The following is an 18,909-nucleotide window of genomic DNA, read 5'->3' as shown; positions in this document are numbered from 1 at the left end:
CTAGGTCTTGTTTATGAGAATGGTATCGGATCGGTACATGGGTTCAAGTACTCGCCGATACCGATGCCAGAATTTGTTGTGGTATCTGTGATTTTTCCGATACTAGTATCGGAATCGGAACTCTAATCCCTTTAACAATTTGAGAACAAAGTATAACAATAATAATAATTTGCATAGCTTGATGTGATATGAGCCAAGTGTTTGTTTGATTCAATCACCGTTGGTAGCATTATTTATTGTAAAAAAAAGAAATTTCTCAGTTGGTCAGAACAAAAGTGTTACTTACTTGTTCAGTCTTATTTTGGTATTCTTATATTCTTAAATATACTTCCAAGACGTAGAATCTGTGATTCCAGTACAGTATCTACACTGGTGCAGTGAAGGAATGACAGCCACACAAACTCCTCAAAACATTAGATTAATCTGCGCTGAGGAGCTGTGCCGATGCACAACCCACGAAAAGATGATAATTCCGCAAATAAATGCAATGCAGGTTTCAAACAGAGATGGCGATAAAAGAGGCAAAACTTACGGACTGCAGCTTTAAAGGTCCCGTTTTTCGTGTTTTTTTGAAGCTTTGAATGTGTTTACAGTGTGCAATAAAACATGTGTTCATGTTTCATGTGTAAAAAAACACAGTATTTTTCACACAATTTACTTATCTGTATACCGCTGTTTTCACTGTCCTCAAAACGGCCTGAGAATTTCCTCCTTCAAAAGTCCCTCCTTCAGAAATACGTAACGAGTTCTGATTGTGCCAGCGGTTCCCGTGTTGTGATTCGACAGCAGCGTAGTGCACGTTGCCCGGGAAGGTCACGCCTCTTACCATAACGGGGAGATGAACGCGCTCAAACTACAGCCCCTGAAGGCCAAACAAAGGTGATTTGACTCCGGGATGAAAATAACAGCGTCTGAACGACATGGCGACAAACGCAACCGAACCAAACCGAACCGAACGCAACACTTCCTCTTCTCCACGAGGGAGCAACAAGACCACGCCCCCTTTTTCGCGTATTCTTGTGGGCGGAGGTTAGTCAACAAACTGTTCTACTGACGTCATTAAAGTAGGAAGTACAGGGATGTAGTCCAAACCGGCCGTTCGCTGTAGGCTTTGAAAGGGAACTTCTGTTAAATAAAATATCTCGCTTGGCATTGAACTTTGAGCTTTATAATTTTACAGGTATTATTTATGCTCTAACAGCAACATTACACACTAACTAAAGTTTGTAAAATGGGATCACGAAGAACAGGACCTTTAAGTATTTATAAACGTGCCTTAGAAAAAGAAACATTGCTGGTGTGCATCTTGAGACAAAAAAAATGGCACTGGCATAATTTAAAACATGTCAGAGCAAGTTACTTTAAGTTAAAACAGTTTAAATGTGCATTTTAGTAGCTTAAGCCTTGCCTGTGAAACCGGGGGCTAAAGTTCTTAGAACACGTTGTGTTATGACTTATGAGGAACTAAAATAGCTGTTCATAGAAGCTGTGTTTGTGGCTCACCAGAGGTTTCTTTGATAGAGAAGTTCCTTGAAAATTTAGGCGGGGGCAAATTTTCTAGTATCTAATGATGTATCGATTCCATCTCGTCTTTTTTCAGTCTTTTCACTACTTTTGAAAAGACATGTCATAAAGAAAGTATGTGTCGTGCACGTGTGCTGGTGCAGTGCTTTTGCAGAATGTGTTGGGAAGTTATATTATGAGAGTGTGTGGTAACATGTTCAGTAACCTCTCACACGCGACAGTGTGATCTCGTTAGTATTCGTAGACGTACACACAGTGTAGTTCAAATCATAATATATAGAAACTGGTACGTGCAATATTGAAATAATCTTTCAATAAAATCCTCTTGAAAGGTTCACAGAAAATTTAAATCAGGACATTGATAGACTGATTTTGTATTTGATTATTTAAAATAACTGAATGCCATTTAAATGTAATTAATTAAACACGGTTACCATGATGTTAAGGTTAAAAAAGAGAAAAGTTTAAACATGCGCAAGGTATACTTTTTATGATTCCACCATACAAAAACAGGAAATGAATTTAGTTTTGTTATAATGACTTAAGCTAAATAAATACATTAATTTATAGTTAATTAAATCATCATGTAACAATTTTTTTATTCAATAAAAGTTGAATAAAATAAAATTTAAGTTTTAATTTTGAATTACTAGTAAACTTTTGTATTGAGCTTGAATATATGTGAAAGGGTTTGTTGCAATCTGTTCATTGAAGTTATCAAGACATAATAACTGGTACACTTTATGGATGAAATCCCAAATTCATAAAAATATGTGGTCCCTTTTTATATTAGGGTACTAACGACTATGTACATTTAACAACATTTAACTTTAATCACTTGATACAGTACATATGTGACCTGTGCTGACAAAATGAGTCACAATGAGCACATTTTCAAGAATGACTTAAGCCATACTGTTATTTTCACTTTCTCTATGAAAAAACCTTCAACATGATTCGTTGGAATCTGACAAAAAATTACTGTACACCCTTTTTAAAGTCGATAGAGTCAGCAAAGTCAGTTTTGAGAAAAATCGAGTTCGTTTACTGAAGGCTTCAAAACAAAATAACCTAGCAACCATACTATAAAATCCCTGGTAACGACACCAAATATGGCACACACCAAGTCAAAACCAAATATCTATAGAAAAATATTAGAGCTGGGCAATCACGATTAATCGCATCCAAAATAAAAGTTTTTGTTTGTTTACATAATATATGTGTGTGTGTACTGTGTATAATTATAAATACACACTCCTTCATGTATATATTTAAGGTATATTTGCATGTAATATAGTGTGTGTGTGTGTGTATATATAAATATATATATATATATATATATATATATATATATATATATATATATATATATATATATATATATATATATATATATATATATATATATATATATATATATATATATATATATATATATATATATATATATATATATATATATATATATATATATATATATATATATATATAGTGTGTATATAAACATAAATATTTTTTATATAAACATATAATATTTTTATATACATATAACATATACACAGATATATTATGTAAACACAAACTTTTATTTTGCATGCGATTAATCGCGATTAATCGATTGCCCAGCACAAAAAAAATATATATTCAACTTTTTTTTCTCCATGATACCACAATTGTTTGATTAACATTTATGTATTAATATTTTATTCAACAAACAGCCTATATATCAGTGTTAATTTTGTTGATAATTTTCGTCAACTACCTTTTTTCACTGACGAAAACGAGACGATAACTAAATAAAAACTTGTGTTGGATGACAAAAACTATGACGGAAATCAACTGTCATTTTTGTAAACAAATAAAAACGAGAAGAAAATGTTAGGGAGGGACGATTAGGGAAGCGATCCAGTCAGAACCAACTGATATCCTGTGTAACAGATGCGCACATTTGCAGATAGAGCAACCATTGACTACCATAGTAGGGAAAAAAATACTATGGTAGTCAATGGTTGCTCTCTCTGCTTGGTTACAAACATTCTTCTAAATATCTTCTTTTGTGTTCAGCAGAGCAAAGAAACTTATACAGGTTTGGAACAACTTGAGGGTGAGTAAATGATGACTGAATTTTCGTTTTTGGGTGAACTATCCCTTTAAGGACACCTAACATAAAGTGTGACCAAATATTCACATCAACTGTTAATTTTTCAATACCAGTCAAAGTTTTTAGACTCAACCATTCATTCTTTTTTGTAATTGTATTATTGTCCACATTTTAGAATAATCGCAAAGTCATTAAATTATCCTAAACTATCAAATAATCCAAATAGAAATATAAGAAAAAATGAAATCTCAATGTTGAGCTTAGTCACCTGTCAGTAAATGCTATCAATCTCGAACACTGACAGGGTGAACGTAGCCATCTTTTATTGAAACATCAATGCATCAAGACGCCATCGAGACCGAACACACGTAGAGATGAAGAAAAAGAACGCGGGATTGGGAACGCGAGGGAGGGGAATGGAAATACACCTGTTCATATTCATTTCAGTCCTTTAGTCATGGTACCGGTTGCCAAGATACAGAGATCACTTAATATTAAATTTCTCCAACTGAGCTGACACTTGACAGAAAACGATCGTGAAAGGCTTGTTAATTGGATGTGTGCATACGTGTGCACACATCTGTCAGATGCATTTCTTCTGCGACAATCATAAAAAAAACTAAGTCCTCAAACTTTGCAAATAATTTTCAACATTAATTTCCAAAATCACCATAAAATGAATTCATTTGATTAATTATCCCTGTGTTACAGTCCATGGATTTTTTTCTCTCTCGTCCTTTCTTCAAAATAACTCTCAGGCAATCTCCTGAACTTCTATCCAGTGATTAATGCCTGTGATGAAGAGGCTGTTCAACTTTAAAAGCTTCTTGCTTGTTGAAAGCAAACTGTTTTCCTCAGACGAAAAAACAACAACGTTTGCTAATGATTGCAGCTTGTTTTCAGACCAACTGTGCACTTGAGGGAAGGTTTGGATTAAAAATACCATTAGAAAATCATTATTTCGTTCGAAAACCTCCCAGTTCTTGGAGAGTTCCAGGCGTGCTTTTGCGTGTCAATGTTTGAGGCGGCTGTACGTGTCATTAACGACTCCTTGCCTCATTAAAATGTTTTTGTAACCGCTATCTTTCCGCAGCAGTTCTTCCTCGGAAGACAGTTTACCATAAACACAATAAACAGGGGGGGAGTTTACGTAATTGAGCCTCTCTCGCAGTCTCTTTTTTGCAGAGGGCAGGGTTTCTGGCTGTAGTATTGGTCTGGTCTGAGGCAGTGTAAGAGTTTGTTGAAACCTGTTGAGCTGGGCTCTGTCGACGCGTCTGCAGTGTTGCTCTAGCAGGCCCTGGGGATCTCCGGCAGACAATGAAGACCCTTGGGGAGGGGAGAGGAGAGGAGGGCCGAGGGGTTTGGAGGTGTTTGATATTCATGAGCTCAGATCAGCACATGGTGCCCTGCCTGTCTCAGTGTAAACACCATTAGCATGTCTTGATCAATTAGCCTCCCACCTATTCAGAAAAAAGGCAACATTTTGACCTGTTTTAAAGACTGAATATACACCCATCTAATGTCTCATCTAAAAGCTGATTGGATAATCCATATTTGAATTGATTATACAATTCTGTTACAGTCTTACCACAGATATGCTCGTATGTGGTAAAGATATAAATACAACTTTTTTCTGCATTGTGATTCTAGTTGTACACCATATAGTATACTAAAATACTACTGAAAAATACTTTATTGCAATAAAACTATATTACAACAAGCCAGTTAGTGCTGGGCACTAAATGGAATGTACTGTTTATTTGCATTACACCGCGATAAAATCATGGTAATCCATGAGTGTTTTACTGCTTTAAAACAGTATTTTAATATATAATTAATAACAACAATAAAGTGACCCTGGACCACAAAACCAGCCATAAAGGTAAATAGTTTGAAATTGAGATCTATACATTATCCGAAATAAATAAATAACAAATAAGCTTTCCATTGATAAAAATCTGGAATCTGAGGGTGCAAAAAAAATCGATATAATATAATATAATATATATAATTGTTTCCCCCTCTTTAATAAATTCTATGTTTAATCTTATAAAACTATTATTAATTAATTCCTAATTAATAAAAATAAAATAGTATTATAAAAATGAATTATTTTATTAGTAATTTTAAGTTATTGTGGATTATTTTTTACATGGAAAAACTATACAAATATATGATTAAAGATTTATTACAAATTTAAATATTACTATAACTATTATTACCCACTAAAATTATAAAATATAGTATTGTACTTTTATGCATATAGTTATTTTACATTTTACTGAAATTTAATACGGTATTTTAGTAGTTTTTAACCAGTGTAATAGAATAAGAGAATATTTTTTTTATCCTTTTATCTTTTTTTATGCAAGCTTGTAATTTTTTTAATATGTGAAGTTATTTAATTACATTTTGCAGGTATCCGGTTTATTTCCATGGCCATGTCAATATTCGTCTTATGCTAGCATGGAGTCCTTATAGCGGAGATGTTCCCATGCTCTTGTGCCGCTTTTATCCATCACTCTTTCTCTCCCTTTCTCATTTTCCTCCTCTCCGCCCCTCTTTTATCTCTTTATCTCAATATCACACATTAGTTTATCACCAGCTTGTCTGTGGTAGCAGAGATAGGTGATTATGGCTCATCATTACAGCCCTGGATGTGTATGTGTGTCGGGGTTCTCAGGAGAACCAGAGGGTGGTCCCAGTTCCCAGCACTCTCAGGAGTCTCTCCTGAGACCAATACAACCTCGATTACAGCATTATGCAGCATCATAGTGCTAATCACAACCAGTCAGAGCAGGAGACAGTATGTGTGTAGAGGCGTGTCAGTGGGATGTTAACTGGGCTGTTAAGGGAGTGTATTGTGTGTGGTGGTTGTATAGTGCCGCCTCAATGCTTCTCTTTGACCTCTCCACCCCGTCTTTCAGAAGCGCAACATCAAATTAACACGCTAATAACGCTCATTACAGCCAAAGCGTCTGAGTGTAAACACACGCTAGCTAGCATGCTAACATTTCAATCCTTTCAAAACATCAGATTAAAGTAAAACACAGTTCCCCCCCCCCAAAAAAAGTCATTTTGCACCTTTTTAAGTGTGACTGAAGTGTGTTTGGGCCACTGTGTATGTATGTGCAGGTTTTATTTAACTTTAAGCATCAAATTCAAACCTAAAGTCGAGCATAAAATCACTCTTCCTAGTTTTGTGGCATTAAGGTGAAAGATATCCTTGTGTAAAAAGTTCTAATGCGCTTCAGTCACCCTGCATTGACCTGCGACGTCGCTTGCGTTTATTCACCGTGCCCTCATTTGAATGCTAAATACAGCTCTGACAACAAACTTGAAGCATGTGAAATCAGTCTGAGATTGATTCCCATCCCTGTCCGTCATTCGTTTCCTGTTCTGCTCTTCATCCGACCATCCATTTGATTGGTGTTATAGGCATTGGTTTGTCCCTGGAGAGTGCTGTCTTTTAAACCAGTGTAATAGGGTCAGGCTAATATCAAACGAATGACAGCGTCCTTCTTTTCATTGCTAAAAAGGGTAAACTGGTGCATATGTGTCTAGCGTTCCTATGGCTGCCAGCTGAGACCCCTGTGGGACAGAGGGACCATCCTCTCCATCTGTTCTGGAGGGCGTAACTTCCACCGATTACCCCGTCCAATTTGTTCAGGGTTGCATTTACAGCCCAAAACCTGCCTAGCGGTTTGCTTCTAATTATGACCTTAAAGACCTAATAACCGGTGTGTTTATAGCTTAGTGGGAGTGCGTGTGTTTCCATTTCACTCATTGCTTTGGCTCAGGTTCTGATTAGTCATTTTACAGCGTGACGATGTGTGTGTACGGCACATTGAGAGAATGAGAACTCTTAATTAAGAACCATGTGTGTGGCTTCCCTGAGTGTGTGCGTTAGACATCTGAAAAAGAATTGAGCTGACAGTCCGGAAGTAATACTGTCTAAGATATTTGCAGAAATGGCGACCTGTTGAATTGTGGTTATGATTTATAGGCATTTTGACATTAAGTGTCCACTGCACAAAGTGTATATATATATATATATATATATATATATATATATATATATATATATATATATATATATATATATATATATATATATATATATATATATATATATATATATATATATATATATATATATATATATATATATATATATATATATATATATATATATATATATATATATATATATATATATATATATATATATATATATATATATATATATATATATATATATATATATATATATATATATATATATATATATATATATATATATATATAATATGTTTAAAAAAACTGAATCAATTATATATATATATATATATATATATATATGTTTAAAAAAACTGAATCAATTATATATATATATATATATATATATATATATATATATATATATATATATATGTTTAAAAAAACTGAATCAATTAATAAATAATTAAAACAATACATCTTTAATGAATATTTTTAACAATAAATATTTAATTAATACATATAAATAAATTATTAATACACATTTAATACACAATAAATGCTTAATTAATGAATATTTTAACAAATAATTAGAGAACAAATAATTTAATTATTTTAAACAATATAAATATAAAAACATAATTAATACCTATGGTAACACTTTACAATAAGGTCTCAGTTGTTAGCATTAGTTCTAATATGAACAATGAGCAATAAGTTTGTTACAGTATTTTTTTTATCTTTGTTAATATAAAAATCCAGTTGTTCATTGATTGTTTATGTTAGTTCACAGTGCATTAACTAATGTTAACAGATACAACACTTGATTTTAATAACGTATTAGTAAATGTTGAACATTAAGATTAATAAATGCTGTAGAATATTGTTAATTCTTAGTTCATGCCAACTAAAGTAGTTAACTATAGTTAGTTAACTAATGAAACCCTATTGTAAAGTGTTACCTATATTTTAAACAATAAATGCTTAATTAATTATTAGTTGTTTTGAAACTATATATATATATATATAATATAAATAAATAAATAAATAAATATAAATATATATATATATATATATATATATATATATATATATATATATATATATATAAATATAAATATAAATGGATATTTTAAACCGTGAATAATGAGCTGATAAAGATTTTAAACTCAGTTAATTTAGATGTTACACAGATTATCTTATGGCACCATTAGCACAGGCAACAAAACAATAATTATTTTATTGTATATTTGCGATGTGATCTTTAAATAAATAAAGTACTGATGTAAGCAAAAGTTTTTAGAAATAGGAGAATATTTAACATTTGTAATTGAATACTTGAAGTTATACTTTGAAATTGTTCATACATTGATATTGCATGTATCAGTGTCTACTAATAAAGAAATATACAGAAATAAAGAAATATGCACATGTAGGGAAAACATCTGCATACGTAACACAATCTCGTTGTTGAATGCTTTTTTGAGTTTTAGTACATTCCCTCTGATACATTCAAAACCTCTTTTGTCTGTCCTGTACACAAAGCTATTACTTTGTTTGTTGTTTCACCTACATGTCAATCAAAATGCCAGTTGACTATTGAATACAGTTGACTTACTATGTTGACACTGGAGTTTGTGTGTGTCATAATTCTAACTCTTGGTTTAACAAGACCGCAATGGTGCCCTGACCTGTGTGAGCCCTGTGTCTGTCTCCTTCCATGTGTCTGTGTGTCCTCACAGCAGGATTAGATAAATTACCCCGCCTCGTCTCACCCATGCTAATAGCCCTAATGAGGCAGATACATGCTGGATGAATAGAGCCTGCCTGGAGGGGGGCATGTACCCCTTTCAAATGAGGGAGGGGGTCAGGGTTTTTTGTGTGTGTTTGTGTGTTTTTCTCTTGGGTGTAGTTGTATTGTTTGCGAAGCCCATTGGCTTTTGAACTTTGGAAATCAAAGGTGGTCCATGTGAAGACCCAAAAACTAGAAGCTCTTTCAAAGGGAAGGTATTTAGCCGTTTCTCCTCGAGGTACTCTTCATCCCTCAGGCTTTGCTACATTCTTTCTCCTTTTTTGTTGTTGTTGGATAGATCCAACAATCACTGAAATCTGGGGGGTATTCCAGAAAGCAAGGTTAACCTACCGCCATATATACCTTGAACTCTCGGTTTATTAACCCAAACCTGGCTTACTCGAGGTATGCTGGTTCCAAAAACGCAACCGTGAGTAAGTTCAGACAACTCTGAATATGTTAACCATGAACATACATCCTCAAATTTAACTATATTAATTATATTACACACATCTAAATACCTCTTAAAGGGTTAGTTCACCCAAAAATGAAAATTGTCATTAATTACTGACCCTCATGTCGTTCGACACCCGTAAGACCTCCGTTCATCTTCGGAACACAAATGAAGATATTTTAGTTGAAATCCGATGGCTCAGAAAGGCCTCCATTGGCACAATGCACTTTACACTCTCAAGAGACACATAAAAGGTACTAAAGACGTCGTTACAAAGTCCATCTCACTACAGTGGTTCTACAATAATTTTATGAATCGACGAGAATTAGTTTCTGTGTGCAAAAAAACTTAAATAACGACTTGTATAGTGATGACGATTTCAAAACACAGCATCATGAATTCATAACACTTCGAAGCTTCATGATGCAGTGTTTTGAAATTGGCCATCACTATATAAGTCGTTATTTAGGTTTTTTTTGCGCACAAAAACTATTCTCGTCGCTTCATAAAGTTATTGTAGAACCACTGTAGTGAGATGGACTTTGTAACGACATCTTTAGTACCTTTTATGGGTCTTGAGTGTAAAGTACATTGTGCCAATGGAGGCCTTTCTGAGCCATCGGATTTCAACTAAAATATCTTCATTTGTGTTCCGAAGATGAACGAGGTCTTACGGGCGTCGAACGACATGAGGGTAAGTAATTAATGACAGAATTTTCATTTTTGGGTGAACTAACACTTTAAGCAAACCAACCCTGGAACATAACCTGTTCCGGAGTTGCTATGGCTACTTACATACCCTGAAAGTTACCTCCATTTTTGGAACCGAAAGTTTGAGGTTATCCGCTTACTTACTCTTAAACATACCCGGGTATGTCGCATAACCTGCTTTCTGGAATACCCCCCTGACTTCACAACTATTTTGATGGTAAAGAATGGATCCAATTTGCATAATTATTTGCACAACGATCATTTCAGCATTTCGATAAATTATAATATACCTTTTTTATAAGGCAACAAATACATTTGTAGCAATATTGTCTTATATTCTTTACGGTATTCTGTCAAGTTTTTATTTAAATTCAAAATATTGTTGAATGACATTTTCACTTTTTAATGTTGAATATACAATTTATTTGGAAATATATTTTCTAAATTAATACACTAATAAAATTAGTTAATACGTCAACATGATTATTTATGATGATTATATTATTTATGTGTATTTGCAGACATTATTCAAAGTGTAAAATTGGTAAAACACACACACACACACACACACACACACACACACACACACACACACACACACACACACACACACACACACACACACATATATGTTGGGTTTTCATGTTTTATGGGGACTTTCCATAAGCGTAATGGTTTTTATACCGTACATACTGTATATTCTATCCCCCTACACTGCCCCTGCCCCTAAACCTACCCATCACAGGAGACATTCTGCATTTTTACATTTTCAAAAAACACCACTTAGTCTGATTTATAAGACGTTTTCCTCATGGGGACCAAAAAATGTCCCCACAAGGACGAGGATTTCGGATATTGCCATCTTTGTGGGTACATTTTGTCCCCATAACGTAGGGATTACCAGTCCACACACACACACACACACACACACACACACACACACACACACACACACACACACACACACTTTTTATGTATGAATAGTAATTTATTGCATAAAAGTTGTAACCTAGTGAAATAAAGTTGGTTCAGTCATATTAAATAATAATTTGGACTTGTTTTAACCAGATAATGTAGATGCAAAGTTGAGAAACGTAATTTTTTCATGTTATTGAATTTCAGAGTGCTAAAGGATCTGTTCAAAGTTCAAAGGTTAATCTGCCATTGTGTGAAATCATCTGTGTGTGACCAGTATGTGTTACTGGCCCTCCAAACATGCATCTTGACTTACAAAATATGTGAAATATGTGGGCATCTAGACATTGTGTACTGTAAAGAGCATCAAAGTCATGAACAAACAGCTGTCAAATAAAAAACATGTGCCGAGACTGTCACAGTGTGTGTGTGTACGTGTGTGTACGTGTGTGTATGTGTGTGTACGTGTGTCTGCGTAGAACAGGCCCATTTTGGTCGATGTTGGTGTATAAAGTGTAGGTATATGGTTTGACAGAAACCCCAACAAAGGGGTTCACCTTGCACACAATACGCAAACTCTCACACACTTTTGGTTGGTTTGAGACCCTCACTGGAAACCTTTAGATATCTAAACCGCATACACACCCTCATCCAGCACCTACATTTGACGGTTCACGCCAGAATCGCATATCAAACCGTACAACCATTGTCTCACAAACCTTTTGACACCTAACTTCACACAGTTAGGTGTCAAACCCAGAATGCTCAGGTGTACCTTTCAACCTGTTCAACTATAAACAGTGTGCAAATCAGAATGGATTACTCCAATGACACAGTTATTGTGACACAGGACCTTTAAAAATGCACATAATAAATAGGCACCATATGATTTTGCAAAATAAAATATTTATTAAAAGTAATACATTAAATATAAATATATTTATATTATAAATTAATGTAATATAATAAATATTCATAAAAAACAGGATCATCTTAAATTGAAATAATTAATCTATCTTGCCAATAAAGAATTTATTTGGAAATTCTCATTAGTCCTCAGAAGTGATAGTTCATATCAATCATATGTCGTCATCGGTCTACTTTTGTTATACTTTTATCGTATCATTGACACTTGTCTAATGTCCTCACATGTTGTGAAAACGTAATAATAAAGAAAGAAATATCGTCATTATTATTATTATTATTATTATTATTAATAAAACTTTTTTGTGGTAATGACAACAGGGAAAATGTATACACCAATCGGGCATAACATTATGACCTAATTTTGTGTTGGTCCCCCTTTTGCTGCCGAAACAGCCCTGACCTGTTGAGGCATGGACTCCACTAGACCCATGAAGGTGTGCTGTGCTCAATTTGTTTGAGATCTGGGGAATTTAGAGGCCAAGTCAACACCTCAAACTCATTGTTGTGCTCCTTAAACCATTCCTGAGCCATTTTTGCTTTATGGCAGGTGCATTGTCCTGCTGAAAGAGGACACAGCCACCAGATTCATCAGACCAGGCCATCTTCTTCCATTGCTCTGTGGTCCAGTTCTATTGCTCACGTGCCCACTGTTGTCGCTTTCGGCGGTGGACAGGGGTCAGCATGGGCTTGCTGAACGGTCTGCGGCTATGCAGCCCCATACGCAACAAACTGCGATGCACTGTATATTCTGACACCTTTCTATCTGAACCAGCTTAAACTTCTTGAGAAATTTGAGCTACAGTAGCTCGTCTGTTTGATCGGACCACACGGGCCAGCCTTCGCTCCCCATGTGCATCAATGAGCCTTGGCCGCCCATGACCCTGTCGCCGGTTCACCACTGTTCCTTCCTTGGACCACTTTTGATAGATACTGTACTGACCACTGCAGACCAGGAACATGTGTATATATATATATATGCGACCAGTCGAACTGTTATTTTAGTGCAAATGCATCTGTTGCTTGTAGAACAGAGACAGATGTCAACTAAGACAAATCCTCGTCCTTGAAAACTTTGAAAAAGACCCTCTGTATGTTAAATGGTTTGAAGCAAAACCAGTTAATGTGTAGTTTATGTATTTATCTGTTTTAAAGAGGCAATAATGGGATTGTCCTCATTTAGATGGCTTTATAAGTACATTTGTGTGTGTCTACTACAGTGTTACCAGACTGCCTTTGTTGCTATATCTTTGCTTCAGTTTCTATATCCTGAAGCAAATATCTGTGTGCTGGGTGGATAAACTCATCAATGCTCAGCTATTAAAAAGCAGTTACATGCTGGAATTACTAGTCTGGAATTGATCAGCAGGTGTGATTAGAGTCAGAGAAACCCCCGTTCCTTTTTTTTTTTTTAAAGGAGTTGGTATTATGCAAACTTTTGGCACTGCAACTAGATTTTCCAGTTTGCTGTGTTTCTCTCTCTCTCTCTCTCTCATTCTTCTCAGTCACTCATCAGCTTTTAAGGCAGTTGAGCTCTTGAAAACAGTTGAAATGTAAATCATTATGCTGTCGTGAGGCTGTGTGCATTACTATGAGGAGAATGTGTTGCCGTCTAAATCGATAAAGACAGAATCTGTGTCTGCTGTATTTGTGCCTTATACCTGAATTCTAATGCCACAACACACGCCGCACTATTTAAAAGGGTAGTTGACCCAAAAATGAAAATACTGTCATCATTTACTTCCTCTTATCATTCCAAACCTGTATGACTTGAGATATTTTAAGAAATGTTCAACACCTTTACCCATACCAAAAAAATGTCATCGTAAAACTTAAAAAAACTTAAAGTTGAAGTAACTCAAAGCATTTGAGGAAAACGATTGCCATTTAGGTTTATAAACTAATATTTATGAGTACTGTGAACTTCTTTCATTCGAGTCCACATCATATTCAATGAAACTATAAATCCACTTAATAAAGCTATTTTGATATCCATTTATTTATTAGCAGCCATGTAATAAGTGGGCTAATATACAGCTAATCAGTATCTCAAAATACATGATTGATTACAAAACTGACTTGCTAACTGTACATTTACATATAAGTATAATACTTTTAAGCTTATTTGTCCTTTTTGCAGCTTGACAGACCCTGGATACTATTTGCTTGCGTCGTATGGAAAAGAGCGTGAACGATCCTCCAAATTTCTCCTTCTGTGTTCCATGGAAAAAAGAAAGTCGCAGGGGTATTGAAACAACATGAGGGTGAGTAAATACTGACACATTTTTTTTTTGGAGGTAAAATATTCCTTTGAATCATGTCTTCCAATCTTCGAATTGTATTCAGAATCGAGTACATCGGCAACACAATGTGTTTAATTGAGGACACATTCCTACTGTTTCCTCCATCATTTGACTCATTTCCTTTGCCTACTGAGGTATTTCACTAAATTTCTTGTCAGATTGCTTTTAGTGTGATGGGTGTGGTAATATTAGTTTCCCCCCAAATGGACTGAGCTAGAGAAAAAAAAGATTCATCTGATAAAACTAATGAGGGACATTTTTAATGTTCAAAACGTGTGTATTGAGTTGCTGTAATGTGGCTAATCTAAACATGACATCCGTCCATTAAAACTATTGTGTGTATGTGTATGTGCGCTTGTGTGTGTGTGTGTGTGTGTGTGTGTGTGTACACTGAAGTTTGGACCTTTCTTAGAAACATGGCAGTTTCTCACATTTGCTTGCCCATTTATCAAAAATGCTCCTGGAATGAGCGAGTCAGAGCTTCCTGGTGCCTTCCTGTGTTGTAATGATCCAGCTAGCCGTCCAAACAATACTTAGCGCAATTGCCATACTACCTCATGTAGTCATCACACTGGCCCTTCCTGTTCCAGAATGACTAAAGGGTATAAATGACCCTTGGTATCAGTGCAGTTGACACATATGATTGTGGCAAATTACACATAATGAAGGGATAATGTTAAAGTTAGCTTTCCATCATGCAACAGAAAGTGGCAGGTGTGATATGGAAATGCAGGTGTATTTTTTTTTTTTATATTGTAAAATATTTCAACACACAATTGCACTTTTAATTCACTTACAGGTGAAAGAAAAACCAATTATTTGAACATTCATTTCACATTCAAGAACAAATTACATACATTACAAGTTAAATACCATAGAAGTTAAATATTCAGTTTTTTTCGTATATAGCTGACATCCCATCTCTCAAAAGTTGTATTATGTGAGATAGGGCTGCAACGACGCGAAAATACGTCGACGTGCGTGAAATGCGTCGACGCGTCGGCGGCACATTATTTACGTTCTAGAATGGAACAGAAGATCTAGAATAATGGCAGCTTCTGCTCCCGGGCATAGTGAAAATTATCATTTATCATATAAAGCCAGACCGCGACATTCAAAAGTGTGGGAGTACTTTAAACAGAAGCCGAGTAAAACTGTGCTTTGTTCGCTCTGTAACGCCGGTTTCACACTGCGCGCGCAGGCAGAGCAGAAGCTGTGCGCGTGGAGAGCGGGAGCTTTCACACTGCCAATCAGTGTTGCCAAGTCCGCTTTTTTCCGCGGAATTGGGCTACTTCTACACTGTTGCCGCGGGCTGTGTCTCATGTCCGCGGGTTGAAGCAAAAAAACACACATATTTAACACCCCGAACGCGATGTTTACCAGAGAACCTCCCCGAAACGCGATTGGGCTTGTTTTGGGCTTGTTTTGAGTAACGAATGGGTGGGTTTTGTTGTGTAAACATGGCAACCCTCCCAGTGTTCTCTCGCGCAGCTGAACCGTGGCGCGTGTACTGCAACAGACGGTCACATTTTCCGGGGTTCTTCTCCGACCCCAGTACGTCTCGTGCTTTTATTTATTATGGGCTGCATATATCTCCTGTTAATGCGACCTGGTTCCCCTCTGTCCCAAACACATATGCATAAAACATGCTGTATATAGGTAGTTTACATGATTAAAGTAACATTAAAGTTAAGATATGCCTCTAGCTTTAATCATTTAAATGTGTCTTTGAAGTTTGGGCAAAAACTTCTGGCAGCTTTAGTCGTTGTTTATGCACATGTATCTTCAAAATAGACGACTAGTTATACTATATTAAAACTATGCTGAAAGCTCCTGTATGTGAACCTTTTGCAGATAAATACAAGTGCATTTTCGTTTACTATTGACACAAATCAATAAGTAAATCATACTCAACTACTAGCCTATAGTAAACAACTTTTCCTAATTAGGCCTACTCTGTATACATTTTATGATGAATAGTATCATTATATATTATGTTTAAAAAGCTTCTTGTGTTCATATATTTCATTATAAAATGGCATACTATGTACACTACCCTTCCTGAAATACAATTAATATTGTCATCATTCATTGATTTCATGTTAAAATAATATACAAATTCACTACCCTCTTTGAAATACAATAATCAGTAAAAAAGAATCATAAGATTAATCTGGAAAAATAATCGTTAGATTAGTCGACTAATCGAAAAAATAATCGTTAGATTAGTCGACAGAAAAAATAATCGTTAGTTGCAGCTCTAATGTGAGATCTTTATATTGAGCCATCGTGAAATTTCTCAATATAGAATTTGAAGATCTGGGGCCTCATTTATAAAAATTTGCGTAGGATTTGCGTCAGAAGTGGCGTACGGATGAAACATAGGACGTGCGTACGCACAGATATATTTGGATTTATAAAACCGTGCGCACGCACATCCTACGCAGTTTTCCCTTAATAAATCACAATCAATTCTAAATGTAGCGCAGCTTTTGCGGCTTCATGTCACGCCCATAGTTGCCCCTAAATTGTCCGTGAAACGCCCACAAGTTAATATTCATCGATTGCGAAATCATGGCAAACACAGAGAGGAAATAAAAAAAACGTAACTTCACTCAATGTGAAGTAGAAGTTATCGTTGGCGAGGTTGAAAAGAGGAGAAAAATCTTGTTTTGGAGGGCACAGTGTAGACATTACTAATGCCAAAAAGGCACTTGAGTGGGAAAAGGTTGCAGACGCCGTAAATGCTTTAGCCTCACAACCTCGGGCCGTGGCCGAAATAAAAAAGAAATGGTCGGACATCAAAGTCGAGGCAAAAAAGCGTCTAGCGCTCCATCGCCAGAGTGTGTCCTCGTTTGCCAGCAAGTCTTCTTGCTGTCTGAAGATGCGTTCACTCCGAATCCTTCCATTTGCCACATCTTCTAAGAGCGAAAGATCAGCCATTGTGCGTCATTACGCATTGTGATGGGGAATTTTATTTCCATCCATTTAATTGCATCTGACAAGCTATAGATGTCGATTATAATCTACGTGGAAATGGGAAATAGTTCAGTGCAAATGTAATGTCTTGCTGCTTTCTGAATGGTTGAGACATGCGTCATACGTTATTTTATCAAAAATAAAACTAAAGGTATATGCATGAATACCATGATTCCGTAGCTGATGAAGAAATGTTACTATGAAAAAAACTTTCCCCAGTGGACAATTAATACATCTATCTATCTATCTATTTATCTATATATCTCCCTAATTATCTATCTATCTGTCTATCTATCTAATTGCATCTATATCTGCTCCGCCAGACGGACACATTGACGAGAATATCAGTTTTATACATTAGCTATTTCGTTCTGTTTACCATATTATTTATGAGGATGAATTGCATAACATGCCAATATTATTGCAGAACATATTTCTCTTTTCTTTTTGCAAATATGTGTTAATTTGCATTTCTGTTGTAATTTTCGTTTGATTTTGTTTGTTTTATACTGCAGATCGATCAAACGGGTGTTCGTGTAGGCTGTTAATTTTAAGACTTGCTTTGTGAAGTCTTCATGTTATTTATGAGAGGCAGTATTGGCATTTCTTTTACACAATGGTCTACAGTTTCACACACTTTCACCTGTTTCTTCCATCTGCCTACGGTGTCGCCATTTCTCATTTCACCCGTTTTTGTGCGTACGCCTGGGTCAGAGCTTGCGTGAAGGACCGTACATTTTCCCGTCAAGTTTGCTTTTTATAAATACCAATTATTGCGTAGAGAGCGGCGTACGCCTTCTTTTGTGCTTACGCAACGTTTATAAATGAGGCCCCTGGGATTTTTTAACAATTATATTTATTGAGATTTCTGATTTATTATGCAATACAAGGAAAATGAGAACCAACAAGAAAAATAGCCTTGAACATTTAAAAATAACTGTGCCACCCTTTAATCGAAGTAAACTTTTCACTGATCCAATAAAAAAAAATGTCCTGGCTGCAATATGCTTGGTACTCATCAATGAGACTGGATCGAATTCCAAAGATCTTTTCCATTTTACCCATGAAGATATTTTGTACATTTCCTACTGTAAATATATAAAAAATATATTTTTAGTTGTAATATGCATAGCTAAGGACTTTATTTGGACAACTTAAATGGCGACTTTATCAATATTTCGATTTTTTTTTTGCACCCTCAGATTCC

Source organism: Gobio gobio (genome assembly GCF_949357685.1).
Source record: "Gobio gobio genome assembly, chromosome: 5".
Classification (NCBI taxonomy): domain Eukaryota; kingdom Metazoa; phylum Chordata; class Actinopteri; order Cypriniformes; family Gobionidae; genus Gobio; species Gobio gobio.
Note: the sequence above shows the minus strand (reverse complement) of the source record.